Source organism: Bufo gargarizans, chromosome 5 (assembly GCF_014858855.1).
Source record: "Bufo gargarizans isolate SCDJY-AF-19 chromosome 5, ASM1485885v1, whole genome shotgun sequence".
Classification (NCBI taxonomy): Eukaryota; Metazoa; Chordata; class Amphibia; order Anura; family Bufonidae; genus Bufo; species Bufo gargarizans.
Window position 1 is genome coordinate 429483221 of NC_058084.1, and position 18215 is coordinate 429501435.

The window sequence follows — 18215 nt, forward strand, 5'->3', positions numbered from 1 at the left end:
GCTGCCAGCGCTTCGGGATAGTACAAAAGAGTTGTACATGGCAACTAGTGATGAGCGGGAGGTGCCATATTCGATTTCGCGATATTTCGCGAATATTCGAATGAATATTCGTGTTATATTCGTCTAAATCGAATATTCGTAATTATTCTAATTATCGCGAATAATATACGAATATTTTTTTTTTTCTCGCGTATTGCGATTATTTATCTTGATAGTATAAGGCAACGTTCCTATGCTAATTGACTATGGCTAGGCTAATATGTGTATTTTACGAAATTTCGTGATTTGCTCTAACTTCGTCTCTTAGAATATTACGAATATTCTAAAAGACGAAGTTAGAGCAATATTACGAAATTTCGTAAAATACACATATAGATTGTAATTTAGCTAATATAGTGCTATAATCCCTTTTTTTGCCTCTAATTTTTTTTTGCCTCTTCTGAACTTAAGTTTTGTAAAATATGTACACTATTAAAAAACATTACTATAGCAGTATATTAGCTTAAATACAATCTATGTGTATTTTACGAAATTTCGTAATATTGCTCTAACTTCGTCTTTTAGAATATTCGTAATATTCTAAAAGACGAAGTTAGAGCAATATTAAGAACATTTGCAAAAGTCGAAATTGCGATGCGAGTAATATAACACGAAATAATCGCATGAAGATTTCAACTTAGCACTGCTATATTCCATATTCTAGCCTAGTATGGAATATAGCAGTGCTAACTTAGCACAGCTATATTCCATATTAGGCTAGAATATGGAATATAGCAGTGCTAAATTGAAATCTTCATGCGATTATTTCGTGTTATATTACTCGCATCGCAATTTGCGAAATTTCGTAAAATACACATATAGATTAGATTGTAATTTAGCTAATATGGAATATAGCAGTAAGTTGAAAACGCCACTGACTGGAGCAGCCAGGAAGCCAGGAATCCAAAGGACAGGTAAGAACAACTTTAGAGAAGTGGGAAAGAAAAAAATATAATAATAAAAAAAAAAACGAATATTCGAATTCGCGAATATATAGAACGATATTCTAAATATTCGCGAAATCTCGAAATTGCGATATTCGAGAAAAAAATTCGCAATTCGAATATTCGCGCTCAACACTAATGGCAACCTGCACCAAGTAGACCGCAAGTTTTTTGTACCATGCCCGGGTTTTGCGCATGGCGTTATATGGCTTGAGGACTTGATCAGAGAGATCAACTCCTCCCATATACCGATTGTAAGCGACGATACAATCGGGCTTGAGGACCGTTGCCGCGGTACCTCGCACAGGGACAGGGGTGATGCCGTTACCACGAATTGTGGACAGCATAAGGACATCCCTCTTGTCCTTATACCTGACTACAGAAAGGAATCACGGTGCATAGAGAGAAGGATAAGATTCTTTCACTGACCAGCAACAGGTTTCCAGTGGTAAGGGCACGGGTCTCACCCCTGGGGATAGGTACCTGGAGGGGGTGGGCAGGGAGGCCGCGTTGATTTTTCCGCACGGTCCCACAAGCGGACGTGGATCTGGCGGCAAGTGACTGGAACAAGGGGATACTGGTATAAAAGTTATCCACGTAAAGGTGGTAACCCTTATCCAGCAGTGGGAACATAAGGTCCCACACAAGTTTCCTGGTAACACCCAGAGTGGGGGGACATTCTGGGGGTTGAATCCGGGAATCTCGCCCCTCGTATACACGAAATTTGTAAGTGTACCCTGAGGTACTCTCACAAATTTTGTATAGCTTCACGCCATACCTCGCCCGCTTGGAGGGCACATACTGGCGAAAATGAGTCTCCCCTTGAACGCAATGAGAGACTCATCAACCGTGACCTCCCTTCCAGGTACATAGGCCTCCATGAATTTGGCCCCAAAGTGATCGATGACCGGCCGTATCTTATACAGACGGTCATGGGCAGGATCACCTCGGGGGGGACATGCTGCATTATCGGAATAATGCAGACATTTCCGGATGGCCTCAAACCGGGAGCGTGTCATGGCTGTACTGTAAAGTGGGGCCTGGTATAGGACGTCCCCACTCCAGTACAGCCTGACACTGGGTTTTTTGACCAGGCCCATATGCAGCATGAGGCCCCAAAATGTCCTCATTTCGGCTGCACTGACCAGCGTCCAGCCACCGGGCCTGGCCAAAAAGGAGCCCGGGTGTTGAGCGACGAACTGTTGGGCGTACAGATTCGTCTGCTCCACCATCAGATTTACCAGTGGGTCACTGAAAAAATGACAAAAAAAGTCATATTCAGTGTAGCCCACTGTGGAAATCTGGATTCCTGATTGGCCTACAAAATCAGGAATCACAGGCTCGTATCGCTCTGGGCTACACCAGACAAGTTCACCGGCAGGGGGCTCCGGTGGATTTAACTGGTGGGCCGGGAAACCAGTACGAGCCCCAGAGCTGCTCGTACTAGTGTGGGCCACAGGGTCCCTAACATGGCGGTCCCCTTGCTCCGCCTGGCGGCGTCTCCGCCGCCTTGGGGGCTCATCATCATCGCTAGATGATGAGGAGGATGCGGATGACAACAGGAATGTGGGGTCATCCTCATCCTCACTGGGACTCTCGGAGTCGGAGGCAATCTGGGGGTATGCCTCCTCGGCCGAGAACGTCCGGTGGTCCATAGGGGAGTGTGTGTCTGCGTGTATATGTGCGTGTGTGTAACTCCTTATTTTGTGTGCGTGTGTGTGGGGGCACGGGTGTTCACGAACTCATCCTAAAACTAACAGAAAAAAAATAATAATAAACTAACTAAAAAAAGGGCAACAAATGTGGGGAAAAAAATTCAAAACCGCTGATCAACCGTCCGAAGTTGATCAGCGGTGGGGTGGACCCCAGACACCCTAACTTAGGGTGATGCAATCAAAGTTCAGAAAAGTTCAGAAACTAACTTTCCCTTTTTTTTCCCTGCCTAAACCAAACTTTCCCTAGCTGTCCCTATGTACCTGATGTGGTGCTGGGGGCAGAGATCGGGTCCTGGGGGGGACAGATCGGGTGCAGGCAGCGGTGCAGTGGTGGCAGCAGACACTTGCAGGCAGCTCCTCTCTCCTCCGGCTCCGGAACACAAAAGGAGGAGGAGAGGGGCGCCTGCCTCTTTTGAATCTGCTGCCGGACTGCCCACAGACCAATCAGAAAGCGATCCTGAGTGGTGATGTCACCATCACCACTCAGGATCGCTGGATGGTGATTGGTGGGGTGAAATCACACCACCATCCTGTTCCGGGTTATCGGGACTTCAGTGACCCGAATAATCCGGAAACGCAGAAAACCGCAGGTCTGAATTGACCTGCGGTTTTCTGCGATCGCATACATGGGGGGGTCACCGGACCCCCCGGCGCATTTGCTCCAAGTGCCTGCTCAATTATTTGAGCAGGCACGGGGTTCCGATCACCGCCCGCCGTGCGGCGGTGATCGAAAATGCACAGGGCGTACATGTACGCCCTGTGTCCTTAAGTAACAGGGCACAAGGGCGTACCTCTACGCCCTATGTCCTTAAGAGGTTAAAGTGTAAAATAAAATAAAAATAAATAAAATAATACTTACCTCATCCATGTGATCGCGAAGAGCCGGCCGGCCACCCATCTTGATAGAAGATCCAGCGAGAAATCTCTCGCGGCCTGTTATGATGTCACCACGTTGGTCGGCGCTGGGATTTCACGTGGAATCTGCAATCAAGATGGTGGCTGTCTCTTCACGCTCAAATGTGTGAGGTAAGTATGTTTTTAAAACTTTCTACTGTCACTTTAGGGGAATTGATTCGTTACCACGAAGCAGAAGGAAATTCAGCTTCACGGCGAATCGAGTTTTCCCTGAAATTCAGATAGAAGTCCACTTTTTGGACTTCAATTCGCTCAACACTAGCGTAATTACTTGTTTTGCACGTATTTGTGCAGCATACCATAATATAATTTATGGTATGTTTACATTGACTGGACTGCTGCAAAAATGCAGCAGAAAAAAATGCCTCATATTTTTGCAGATTTAGTTGCGGAAATGCTTCAGATATTCAGTAGATTTCACTCATTGCAAAGGCTCAAATCTGAAATCAACATTTGCAGCATAAATTGACACGGGGCAAATTTAAAATCTACACTGCAGAATTTTATGCAGCATGTGGATGGGATTAAATAAAAGCTCATTCACTATGGCAGTCCTTGTATATGCTGCAGGAAATTTGGCACACAATTCAGAATAACATAACAAAAACAAAGACAGGTGCACTATGCGGTCTTACTAACACTCTTTTACTGGTGTAAAATTGAGAATTAGCCAACATATCCTGCTTGGAGGACATGTCTGAGCCCGAGCACCGCGCCAAGGTTTCTCAAGTAGCTCGGGACCTAACGCTAAACCTACCTGGGCCTATGGGCAATACCAGGAGCCAGTGGGCAAATTACAGGAGAGCAAGGTCCGACTCAAAGCAATCTCCCAGTAACCTCCAGCATGTGACCATGCATACAATGGGAGGAGGCAGAGAGCTCTGAGCCCCACCCAAGACGGGCTGATATAGCCCGGGCCTCACATGTGTAGTGTACGGGAGAGTAATACCCCGTCACTACAGAAGGGTCACTTGGGTACTGTCGTTCCCCCTGTATTTAAGGGGAGGTTGGTATAGAACATCTTGTCAATGTACTGCTATGTATTTTCCTGTTACTGTGAAACGTGCATGTGCAGGCCGGCTAGGGTGTCATTCCAGCTCTGAGTCACTAGAGGGAGCTAGGGAACCCTAGGTTATATAAGGCCCAGTCAGGAAGTAGTAGCAGGAGACAGACAGTGGGAGCAGAGGTCAGAAATGATCCTGTGTCTGAGAGAAGGCCAGGCTATGGGCCTGTGAGAGCAGAGCAGGCCTGAAGCCTGCCGACTAGGAGAGGGTGGTAAAGGCCCTGTAACCGGGTTCCGGATCCAAGGAGAAGGTTCCCCTCCTGAGTCATCATCCGTTCAGATGAAACAGCATAAGTAAGCCATCAGCCAAGACACAGAATACCACAGAGGCCGATCAGATAAAGCAAGAGGTACTCAAGATAACAGAGGAGGTACTAGATAAGGACAGCTTCAAGGGTACGCCAGATAAAGGGCATTAGACCTTGGAGAGAAAGTCACATGTGTCAGGACCAGTCAGGAATAGTGTGCAAGCCGCCTGTACTGCATCTCCTGCAATCAACACTCTGTATTATACATTGCTAAGACCGGCCATCCTGTAATTCCAAGAACCACCTGTATTCTTATAGAAAACCAACTGTCTTTCATGGAACGGCGCTTCCAACTGCGTCCATGTATGTTTATAACTGATATTCAGTAAAGTTCCAGTTTTTGTTGGCTACCCTATGCTTGCTTCATTCTTCCACCATACCATACACGGCGTGTCACCGTTTAATTGACACTGGCGTCACAAACTTTTAACTACCTGCCTGTTCCAGCATTCGCCCCGATTTGAAGACGACAGTGGATCCCAGGTTAGTGGTCAATCTGCACTACAAAGCCCAGCATACACTACTGACCCCCTGGGACACTGCACATGTGCACCAGAATGCTGCCTGTAGATGGAAATAAACGCACATTCAGACTAGGAGTTTCTACACCTCCAAAAAATTCAAAATACAAACTACAAATTGGCGTGGTATTAAAAAGCAGGAAGTCCTGCACTTGTGGTCCGCTGCTAATGGCAATCCCCAGCAAAAATGCATATAATGGAAGATGCCTGCAGCGGACCACAAGTACCACAATGGACATCCTACACAGAATAGCAATTGTGTGGATGTGATAAGCATTCAAAATAACATAACAAAAGCAGAATATGTTGGTTAATTCTCAATTTTACACCAGTACGAGGGTTAGTAAGACCGCAGAGTGCACCTGTCTCTGTTTTTGTTATGGTTTTTTGACTGCTTATCACATCCACACAATTGCTATCCTGTGCAGGATGTCCATTGTGGGACTTGTGGTCCGCTGCAGGCATCCTCCATTGTATGCATTTTTGCTGGGGATTGCCATTAGCAGCAGATCACAAGTGCAGGATCTGCCCCCCCCCCCCCGGTATAGATGCACCACTGCATATGGGGTTGAGCACTTCCTGCTTTTTAATACCACGCCAATTTTTTGTTTGTATTTTGAATTTTTTGGAGGTGTAGAAACTCCTAGTCTGAATGTGCCTTTATTTCCATCTACAGGCAGCATTCTGGTGCACATGTGAGGCCCGGGCTATATCGGCCAGTCTTGGGTGGGGCTCAGAGCTCTCTGCCTCCTCCCATTGTCTGCATGGTCACATGCTGGAGGTTACTGGGAGATTGCTTTGAGTCGGACCTTGCACGTCTGTAATTCGCCCACTGGCTCCTGGTATTGCCCATAGGCCCAGGTAGGTTTAGCGTTAGGTTCCCGAGCTACTTGAGAAACCTTGGCGCGGTGCTCGGGCTCAGACATGTCCTCCAAGCAGAATATGTTGGCTAATTATCAATTTTACACCAGTATGAGGGTTAGTAAGACCGCAGAGTGCACCTGTCTTTGTTTTTGTTATGTTATTTTGACTGCTTATCACATCCACACAATTGCTATCCTGTGTAGGATGTCCATTGTGGTACTTGTGGTCCGCTGCAGGCATCCTCCATTGTATGCATTTTTGCTGGGGATTGCCATTAGCAGCGGACCACAAGTGCAGGATCTGCCCCCCCCCCCCCCCCCGGTATAGATGCACCACTGCATATGGGGTTGAGCACTTCCTGCTTTTTAACCACCTCCGGACCGCCTAACGCACATGTGCGTTCCGGAGGTGGCAGGGCTGCGCACAGTCACGCATATACGCGTCATCTCGCGAGACGCGAGATGACGCGAGTATGCGCCCGCGCGTGCGCAGTTCGCGCCGGCATTTCTTTCAGGACCATTTCGTCAGCAACCTGCCAGCCAATGATCGTGGCTGGCAGGTTGCTGATTTTTAAAAAATCCAATCAAAGTGCCAGATAGCAGATCATATTTGTAAATATGATCTGTTATATGGCTGCCTGCTCCTCTGCTGGTTCTTTTCGTCGGTTGGATCCAGCAGAGGAGCAGGCTTCACAGTGAGTACACCAAACACTACACTATAGCCCCTGATCACCCCCCTGAACCCCAATTAACCCTTTGATCACCCCTTTGATCACCCCTGTCAATCACAAGTGAAAAGAAAAAAGTGATCAGTGCAAACTGTCACTTTTTTTTTTCACTGTTATTGACCGTTAGGTTTTAGGTATAGTTTAGGTCCCTTGGTTAGGTAGTTAGCGATCAGTTAGCGCCCAGCCCACCGCACCGCAGTCCGTTATTCGCTGATTAGCGTATCGCTAATCAGCATTTGTACTTTTATAGTATCTGAAAGTGATCAAAACTGATCACGGTCAGATCTATAATAGTACTAGTGTCACTTTAGCTCGCCCTCCACCCAAAACGCAGTGTTTGCCCGATCAGGCCTGATCGGTCGCCCACACGTGCGTTCGCCCACACCCGCCCCACCGCAGTGACAAAAAAAAAATTTTTTTTTGATCACTGCACATTCACTTTACACGCACTGCGGCGATAAAAAAATCAGTTTTGATATTTTTTATCAACCGCAGCGGCCTCCGGTACTTCGCTAGCCTCCCCTTTGTAAGACAGGCTTGCTTTTTTTTTCTTGGGTAGTCTCAGGGAATACCCCTAAATTTAGTTGCCCACATGTCAAACAGGGGGTATTCTTCTGAAGAGGCCTACAGGCTTCTGACCCAGTCGGATGAGGAGTGGGAACCCTCATCTGATGAATCCAGCGGGTCAGAATACGAACCTGTAGAAAGCAGTGGCTCTCTGACCCAAAGTTCGGACGAGGAGGCTGAGGTCCCTGATAGCACCAGGCGTACCCGGCCCCGTGTCGCTAGACCGCAGGTTGCGCAGGATCCGCTTCAAGAGCAGCAGAGTGGGGCTGGTGCTGTCGGATTACGTGGTGAGGCATACACCAGCAGCCCAGCCCTCCCTGGACCTAGTACCAGCACTGCCGTACAACCTGGTGAAGTAGCGAGCACCAGAAGGGCAGTTGAAGCTGGTACAGTGGCACGTGCAGTAGTGACCCCGTCGCAGCCACCGCAAAGACGTGCCCGTAGAGCCCCTAGAATCCCAGAGGTGCTGGCAAACCCTGATTGGCAGTCCCCAACTTCAGCCGCACCTGTAGTTTTCCCTTTCACTGCCCAGTCTGGAGTTCGGGTTGAGACGGCTCAGATCGGTTCGGCCCTGGGATTTTTTGAGCTGTTCTTGACTGCGGAGCTTTTAGACATAGTTGTGGCCGAAACAAACAGGTATGCCACACAATTTATCACCGCTAACCCGGGAAGCTTTTATGCCCAGCCTTTCCGGTGGAAACCAGTCCAAGTTTCCGAACTTAAAACTTTTCTGGGCCTCCTCCTCAACATGGGCCTGACAAAAAAAGCATGAATTGCGGTCATATTGGTCCACGAACCCGATTCATCACATGCCCATGTTCTCTGCTGCCATGTCCAGGGCACGTTTTGAGGCCATCCTGCGGTTCCTGCACTTTAGTGACAACACCGCCTCCCGTCCCAGGGGCCACCCTGCTTTTGACCGGCTCCACAAAATTCGGCCCCTCATAGACCATTTCAACCAGAAATTTGCAGATATTTATACCCCAGAGCAAAACATCTGCATAGACGAGTCCCTGATACATTTTACCGGGCGCCTTGGATTCAAGCAATACATCCCAAGCAAGCGCGCCCGGTATGGGGTCAAATTGTATAAGCTCTGTGAAAGGGCCACAGGCTATACCCACAAATTTCGGGTCTATGAGGGAAAAGATCAGACCCTGGAGCCGGTCGGTTGCCCTGACTACCTGGGGAGCAGTGGGAAGACAGTTTGGGACTTGGTGTCACCCTTATTCGGCAAGGGGTACCATCTTTATGTGGACAATTTTTACACAAGTGTGGCCCTCTTTAGGCATTTGTTTCTAGAACGGATTGGCGCCTGTGGTACCGCGCGAACTAGTCGCGCGGGCTTCCCCCAACGGCTCGTTACCACCCGTCTTGCAAGGGGGCAGAGGGCCGCACTGTGTAACGAAGAACTGCTCGCGGTGAAATGGAGAGACAAGCGTGACGTTTACATGCTCTCCTCCATTCACGCAGACACGACAATACAAATTGAGCGAGCAACCCGTGTCATTGAAAAGCCCCTCTCAGTCCACGACTATAACCTCCACATGGGAGGGGTCGACTTCAATGACCAGATGTTGTCTCCGTATTTAGTTTCCCGACGCACCAGACGCTGGTATAAGAAGGTGTCTGTATATTTAATTCAATTGGCTCTGTACAATAGTTTTGTTCTTACAGTAAGGCTGGGAGAACTGGATCCTTCCTCAAATTTCAGGAAGAGATCATTGAGAACCTCCTGTATCCAGGAGGTTCCGTGGCCCCAACCACCAGTGTAGTTAGCCGTCTACACGAGCGACATTTCCCCAATGTCGTTCCTGGTACCTCAACCCAACCGTCACCCCGAAAAAGATGTCGTGTCTGTAGCAGGAGTGGAATAAGGCGTGACACCCGCTATTTCTGTCCTGACTGTCCGGACCACCCTGCCCTATGCTTTGGAGAGTGTTTCCGGAAGTACCACTCACAGGTACACTATTAGCATAGGGATCATCTCACCAGGACAGGCACACAGGGCTATTAGGGCCCATTCACTCACTGCTGCTGCAAACGTCTCCTTTCACATGGGACAAAGTGCATAACGCACTTCGCCACATCTTTGGGCGATTTGCGCTTTGCACATTGACCCATGGGGAAGGAGAGGTTTGTTCTATAAAGGTAAAAAAACAAAAAAAAAAACAAAAAAAAAAACAGGTAAGCAAACAGGTTAATGTTTAGTTCCAAAAGTTAAAGTTACATGTTCTGTTCCAAAGTTAATAAAATTATTGCGTTGTGGCCTGTTTTTTTCTTTTTATTTTTTTTTGTCTTTTTACCTTCCAGGTGGACCAACCGATCTACTAGCTGCAGCACCGATGTGCATTCTGACAGAAGCATTGCGCTGCTGTCAGATTACACGCAAGTCGGTGTATGCGGCGCTGCAAGACGGGATTTTCTCCTCTGCAGTGACAGATACGTTTGCCGAGGCATACGAGCTGAGGAGGAGGCGGCGTTCCTATGCTTTGGCAAGCACTTTGTATGTATATATATATATAAAAAAAAAAATCCCGGCAATGATTTATTCATCCACATCGATTGATGCGAATGGAGAAATCTGGTTTGCCAGGGCATACGAGCTAAGTGGGTATGGATGTAGGGCGGAGCTCCTATGTCCTGGCAGACGCCTTTCCCCTCCATTTTTTTTTTTTGGCAGAGATTTTTTCATCCACATTGATCGATGCGAATGAAGAAATCTGTGCCGTTCATTTTTTTCTTTCAGCCCAGAGGCTGAACGGAAAAAAAAATCTCATTACCTGTATGCTCAATATAAGGAGAATAGCAGAAACTCCTAATGCTGGCCATACATGTAATGATTGCGGAGACCCTCAAATGCCAGGGCAGTACAAACACCCCACAACTGACCCCATTTTGGAAAGAAGACACCCCAAGGTATTTGCTGAGGGGCATATTGAGTCCATGAAAGATTGAAATTTTTGTCCTAAGTTAGCGGAAAGTGAGACTTTGTGAGAAAAAACAAAAAAAAAATCAATTTCCGCTAACTTATGCGAAAAAAAAAAAAATTCTTTGAACTTGCCAGGCCCCTCATTGGATACCTTGGGGTGTCTTCTTTCCAAAGTGGGGTCATATGTGGGGTATTTATACTGCCCTGGCTTTTTAGGGGCCCTAAAGCGTGAGAAGAAGTCTGGGATCCAAATGTCTAAAAATGCCCTCCTAAAAGGAATTTGGGCCCCTTTGCGCATCTAGGCTGCAAAAAAGTGTGACACATCTGGTATCGCCGTACTCAGAAGAAGTTGGGGAATGTGTTTTGGGGTGTCATTTTACATATACCCATGCTGGGTGAGATAAATATCTTGGTCAAATGCCAACTTTGTATAAAAAAATGGGAAAAGTTGTCGTTTGCCAAGATATTTCTCTCACCCAGCATGGGTATATGTAAAATTACACCCCAAAACACATTCCCCAACTTCTCCTGAGTACGGCGATACCAGATGTGTCACACTTTTTTGATGCCAAGGTGGGCAAAGGGGCGCATATTCCAAAGTGCACCTTTCGGATTTCACCGGTCATTTTTTACAGATTTTGATTGCAAAGTACTTCTCACACATATGGGCCCCTAAATTGCCAGGGCAGTATAACTACGCCACAAGTGACCCCATTTTGGAAAGAAGACACCCCAAGGTATTCCGTGAGGGGCATGGCGAGTTCCTAGAATTTTTTATTTTTTGTCGCAAGTTAGTGGAATATGAGACTTTGTAAGGAAAAAAGAGAAAGAAAAAAAAATCATCATTTTCTGCTAACTTGTGACAAAAAATAAAAAATTCTAGGAACTCGCAGTGCCCCTCACGGAATACCTTAGGGTGTCTTCTTTCCAAAATGGGGTCACTTGTGGCGTAGTTATACTGCCCTGGCAATTTAGGGGCCCAAATGTGTGAGAAGTACCTTGCAATCAAAATGTGTAAAAAATGCCCTGCAAAATCCGAAAGGTGCACTTTGGAATATGTGCCCCTTTGCCCACCTTGGCAGCAAAAAAGTGTGACACATCTGGTATCGCCGTACTCAGGAGAAGTTGGGGAATGTGTTTTGGGGTGTCATTTTACATATACCCATGCTGGGTGAGAGAAATATCTTGGCAAACGACAACTTTTCCCATTTTTTTATACAAAGTTGGCATTTGACCAAGATATTTTTCTCACCCAGCATGGGTATATGTAAAATGACACCCCAAAACACATTCCCCAACTTCTCCTGAGTACGGCGATACCAGATGTGTGACACTTTTTTGATGCCAAGGTGGGCAAAGGGGCGCATATTCCAAAGTGCACCTTTCGGATTTCACCGGTCATTTTTTACAGATTTTGATTGCAAAGTTCTTCTCACACATTTGGGCCCCTAAATTGCCAGGGCAGTATAACTACGCCACAAGTGACCCCATTTTGGAAAGAAGACACCCCAAGGTATTCTGTGAGGGGCATGGTGAGTTCCTAGAATTTTTAATTTTTTGTCGCAAGTTAGTGGAATATGAGACTTTGTAAGAAAAAAATAAAAATAAAAAATCATCATAATTTTCCGCTAACTTGTGACAAAAATAAAAAGTTCTATGAACTCACTATGCCCATCAGCGAATACCTTAGGGTGTCTACTTTCCGAAATGGGGTCATTTGTGGGGTAGTTATACTGTTTGGGCATTGTAGAATCTCAGGAAACATGACAGGTGCTCAGAAAATCAGAGCCGTTTCAAAAAGCGGAAATTCACATTTTTGTACCATAGTTTGTAAATGCTATAACTTTTACCCAAACCATTTTTTTTTTGCCCAAACATTTTTTTTTTATCAAAGACATGTAGAACTATAAATTTAGCGAAAAATTTATATATGGATGTCGTTTTTTTTGCAAAATTTCACAGCTGAAAGTGAAAAATGTCATTTTTTTGCAAAAAAATCGTTACATTTTGATTAATAACAAAAAAAGTAAAAATGTCAGCAGCAATAAAATACCACCAAATGAAAGCTCCATTAGTGAGAAGAAAAGAAGGTAAAATTCATTTGGGTGGTAAGTTGCATGACCGAGCGATAAACGGTGAAAGGAGTGTAGTGCCGAAGTGTAAAAAGTGGCCTGGTCATGAAGGGGGTTTCACCTAGCGGGGCTGAAGTGGTTAATACCACACTAATTTGTAGTTTGTCACACAATTCAGAAACCGAAAATCCACAGTGTACCTGCAACGTGTGGCCCTTTTTTCTGCATGATTATTTATCCAATGTATGCATATGTTCCCTTATGCTGCAGTGTGAATAAATTGTTGTACACAACCACCAGCACTGTAAAATAGAGACATGTCCTCATTGGAGTAGATTTACTTTTGCAAATGCACCAGAATTCTGAGTTACCATGTATTTTTTAAGGGTTTTTGGTGCTTTTTTCACTGCACTGGACAAACGGTTGTGACTTTTTGGAAACAGCATAGCATAGTTGTTCCACTCAGGGCCGGCCTTAGGCCTTTAGGCGCCCTGTGCGAGAAAGCTTTACAGCGCCCCTCAGTGACCACGCCCCTCAGTAACCACGCCCCTTCAGTGGTCACACCCATTTCTCCAATATCGGCTCCATTTAAAACCTTCCATTCCGCTAAGTCCCAAAAAAAGTGCAGCACCTTACCAATTCTGCTGACAATGGAGATAGGGTAGTGGTAGAAGGGGACAGGTAAAGGTAGATTTGGTGAGATGTTAGGTAGAGGAGAAGAAAACAGGTCTGTGCAGTGTCAGACAATACGTGAGGGGTAGTTTTACATCATGGCCGTTCTAACTCCTGCTAGAGCCACTGGTCACTACAGTATGTGTCACCATGGGCAGCCTATGATGGAGGGAGTGACCGATCGCTCATCATTATACCATTGTATGGAAGGTCTGAGGCATTGGCCAGGGCAGTATCTATGTCAATGGCTTCTGCGGGTTATAGCAGATACCTGCAGCTCCTGAATCCGCCTCTGGATAGCTTCCAGGCTGCTGCTTCGAAAATCAAGGAAACCAAGAGAGGTGAGGGCCTGAGCAGATGGACGGCCGAGAGAGAGAGAGACAGGAGGAATAGAAAGTGAGAGGGAAAATAACCATAGGGAGCAGTGGTGAGCATGCACGACCTGTGACAGTAAGGACCTCTATGTATCTGCTAGGGCTGCAGCTAACGATTATTTGAATAATGGCCTAGGAAGATCTGTTATGGAGAGGGGGATCTGTGGGTGGCGCTGTTATGGAGAGGGGGATCTGTGGGTGGCGCTGTTATGGAGCGGGGGATCTGTGGGTGGCGCTGTTATGGAGAGGGGGGTCTGTGGTGGCGCTGTTATGGAGAGGGGGATCTGTGGGTGGCGCTGTTATGGAGAGGGGGATCTGTGGGTGGCGCTGTTATGGAGAGGGGGATCTGTGGTGGCGCTGTTATGGAGAGGGGGATCTGTGGTGGCGCTGTTATGGAGAGGGGGATCTGTGGGTGGCGCTGTTATGGAGAGGGGGATCTGTGGTGGCGCTGTTATGGAGAGGGGGATCTGTGGTGGCGCTGTTATGGAGAGGGGGATCTGTGGGTGGCGCTGTTATGGAGAGGGGGATCTGTGGGTGGTGCTGTTATGGAGAGGGGGATCTGTGGGTGGCGCTGTTATGGAGAGGGGGATCTGTGGTGGCGCTGTTATGGAGAGGGGGATTTGTGGGTGGCGCTGCTATGGAGAGGGGGATCTGTGGGTGGCGCTGCTATGGAGAGGGGGATCTGTGGGTGGCGCTGTTATGGAGAGGGGGATCTGTGGGTGGCGCTGTTATGGAGAGGGGGATCTGTGGGTGGCGCTGTTATGGAGAGGGGGGTCTGTGGTGGCGCTGTTATGGAGAGGGGGATCTGTGGGTGGCGCTGTTATGGAGAGGGGGATCTGTCTATGGCACTGTTATGGAGAGGGGGATCTGTGCACTGTTATGGAGAGGGGGATCTGTCTATGGCACTGTTATGGAGAGGGGAATATGTGCACTGTTATGGAGAGGGGGATATGTGCACTGTTATGGGCATAACAGTGCACATGTTCCTTTCCCCATAACAGTGCACATATTCCTCTCCCCATAACAGTGCACATATCCCCCCTCCCCATAGCAGTGCCATAGACAGATCCTCCCCCCTCCCCATAGCGGTGCCATAGACCGATCCCCCTCTCCATAGCAGCGCCGGCCCTGCTGCTCACAGCAGACTAATCACTTACTGCATCTTTATTTTACCTTACAATCGTGACGCTCCAGTCACAACTAACAGGCAGAGAGGAGGGCGGCGTAACGTCACTTACTCACGTGACGCACCTGCTCCGGCCACTTTATTAATGAAGGAGGCGGAGCAGGTGCGTCACGTGAGTAAGTGACGTTACGCCGCCCTCCTCTCTGCCTGTAGTTGTTACTGGAGCGTCACGATTGTAAGGTAAAATAAAGATGCAGCGACTTAAAGTAAACCGCCCGCCCACATAGCAACGAATTGGCGATTATTCGATAACTGGATTCGTCTACAACGAATCCAGTTATCGATTATTATCGATTAATCGTTGCAGCCCTAGTATCTGCAGCACCGCATGCACGGCTCATCCTCTCACCTGAGGGGGTAGGATACCATCTTGCTTCCTCCAGGAGATTGTTGGAGTGGGGCTGCCTAGCGCTCTACAGTACAGCCGGGCGGTGTCCCCTTCTCTGACCTCTGTCCGCTCTGGGCTCACCTGGACGTCTGGCAAATTTCCACCTGCTAGCAAAGGAGTCAGGAGACGTCATTTAAATTCCCAATTCCCATAAAATATTAGGTAATAGCCCCCTCCCTCCCCTTTACTTAGAGGCCTGGCAATCATAAAAGTTTTAAAACTAATACTATACATACATCTGCTGACCTGTGCTGTCTGTGGACTGTGGGAGTCTCACTCTCTGTTGTGGCTGCTGCTGGCTGGCGCTCGCTCCGCCTCCTTCTTCTCTCTCTGCCTGTGCGGCAGCTGCGGCCTGCGTCACACTCCAGCAGCCAGTCTGGTCTGCTTTGCTCTGTCCAGGCAGAAGAGTGGAGCGCAGAGCAGACGCGGGCCCCGCCCCCTCCTCACTCAGTCTCTAGTCCGGACCGTGACTGACTCATTCATGTTCATGTGCTGTAGATGGCCGGCGGGCCGCGGCGACAAAATATATTAATAGTAGTACAGTACTAGTAAGTAGTAGTACTGTACTGTAGTAGACAGACTTCACTTAGAGTTCGGCGGGCTGTGTCGGCCCCCCGGCGCCCCTGTTGCTATGGCGCCCTGTGCGGCCGCACAGCCCGCACACCCCAAAGGCCGGCCCTGGTTCCACTGTACAAAAGCTTTATCACCATTTTGGTGCAAAATTCTGGTGCAGTGTAAGCCAACAAATATGTAATTTGAGGGGTAATGTATCAAGATGCAACTTTTTGACCTTTTTTGAAGTGCCTATTTACGAAATGCTGCACACCATTTGTTAAATTTGTTGCACTAAATAACTATGGCTTTTTCAGTCAAAATTTGAATATTTATTGGGATCCGTCAGGAACCTGAAGAAACTTGTGATCTTTTTGGCAACTTTTAGCAAAAATTCACAAAGCTAAATCTTGCTAAAAGTGTAGCCCCACATACAAAACATCTATCTGCCCTTTAATAACCACCATAAAAATGGCCTAAATGTCTAGTCCACTAACAAAACAGGCAAATCGGTCCACTTTTCTGAGCAGCGCTTTTCATTCATTACCTGCTAAGTTTACACTGTCTAAATCTTAGATCACTTTAGTGAATCTGATCCAATGTTTTCAGTCAAATCGTTAATATTAGATCACGCTAAGTGACAACCAGTGCAGACAGTGTTGCTATCCGTTCCCATAGTGGTTGTTACCCAGCTTTTCTAATCATCTGGACTGATGATTCTCCTCTGAGGGTACTGAAATGGCAGCCATACTGGTTCCATGTGGCTTGTAAAAAACATGAAATAGCTAAAAAGAAGTTTTAGCATTTTTCATTTTACAGGACACGCTCTTTAAGTTTCATTTGTATGGGATTTATTGACATAACTGTTGGTTTCCTGCTTCTCTTTTTGTGGAGCAGATGGTTTTGTTTGGTTACATTGTTACAGCTTTGCCTTGGGTTCCCGTAATGGCTCAGGCTTGTGGTCACTGGTCAGCTGTATTGTTTACACTGTTATACAGTACATTCCAGATTTATTTTCTTATAGGAACGCTAAACATAAAAATATATTACGAAAAATAAATCCCAGTGATTCCTCCCTTCTTTAGCGTCCCTTATTGCAATTGCAACAGAAATCTATAAAGAAATTTTCTTTAAGTGTCCCAGAAGATCATCCATTTCCCCTCTTGACCTTCCCACAATCCTGTGTGTGGCTGTAAAGTTGGTTGTACAAATTAGATGAACATTGGCCAAAACTAAAGTTCCATCAAGACTCATTCTAACCTCCGGCACTCCAGCTGTAGTGAAACTACGACTCCCAAGATGCACACTTGCTTGGCTGTTCTCGGAACTCAATAGAAATGAATGGAGCATGCTAGGAGTCGAAGTTTCACCATAGCTGGAGCGCCTGAGGTTAGCCATCACTGAAGATTGTATAGACATGTTCAACATTTACCCGAGATGTTGAAGGCAATAAATACCAGACATGTTGGATTTCAGAAGGCCTTATTTGTTCTCATGGGAGATAAGCTGCTAACAGTGGTGACTGGCAGCTGCTTATTCCCTTTACTTATTGAGTACACATACATGCTTGGCCAAGCCGAGTGTCCATGTGTGTGTGTGTGGGGGGGATGGGACGAATAGCTGTCACTTGAACAAACATTCACTTGACCGTTATTTAAGAAGTATGACCACCCTTAGACAACTAGCTTCAGCAGCATACCTCCACCACTGCTCAGCTGACAATAGGAGACACATCTTTTAAATTATGCCCCTTGGCTAAACCCTGCCTTTCTGTCATCTGCCAACCAAAATCAGAAGAGGTCAGAAGGAAACCCCTGTCTTCTCTGCTGGGTTTCTACCAGACGGTTTGTCTTGTAGAATACATAAAGGAAATCAACAAGGTAAAGGAGGAGAGCATATTTAAAAGAAGAAAAACTGCTACAAGAGGACATAGTTTTAAATTAGAGGGGCAAAGGTTTAACAGTAATATCAGGAAGTATTACTTTACTGAGAGAGTAGTGGATGCATGGAATAGCCTTCCTGCAGAAGTGGCAGCTGCAAATACAGTGAAGGAGTTTAAGCATGCATGGGATAGGCATAAGGCCATCCTTCATATAAGATAGGGCCAGGGGCTATTCATAGTATTCAGTATATTGGGCAGACTAGATGGGCCAAATGGTTCTTATCTGCCGACACATTCTATGTTTCTATGTATTAGGGACATGCGGAACATCTTGAAGACTGGCAAATGTAATGTGCCAGTCTATCTTGTGTTTACTTTTATACATTTTTTGACTATGTTTTCTGTTCCTTTAATTCATTTTTTGTTTTGTTTTTGTTTTTTGCCTTTTCAATGTGTGAAATTAGTTTGACCTCAGTTCTAGCCACATACAAGTA

The 18215-nt window shown here is 46.6% G+C and overlaps 1 long non-coding RNA gene across 1 annotated transcript in view; it reads right to left on the minus strand.

Annotated features, from left to right (window-relative positions):
* Positions 1-15362, minus strand: part of LOC122939596 — a 46826-nt gene extending 31464 nt beyond the window's left edge. Inside the window, exon 1 of the long non-coding RNA XR_006390120.1 lies at positions 15249-15362. This is a non-coding gene — a long non-coding RNA (uncharacterized LOC122939596). The remainder of the gene's footprint in view (positions 1-15248) is intronic.
* Positions 15363-18215: the final 2853 nt, after the last annotated feature.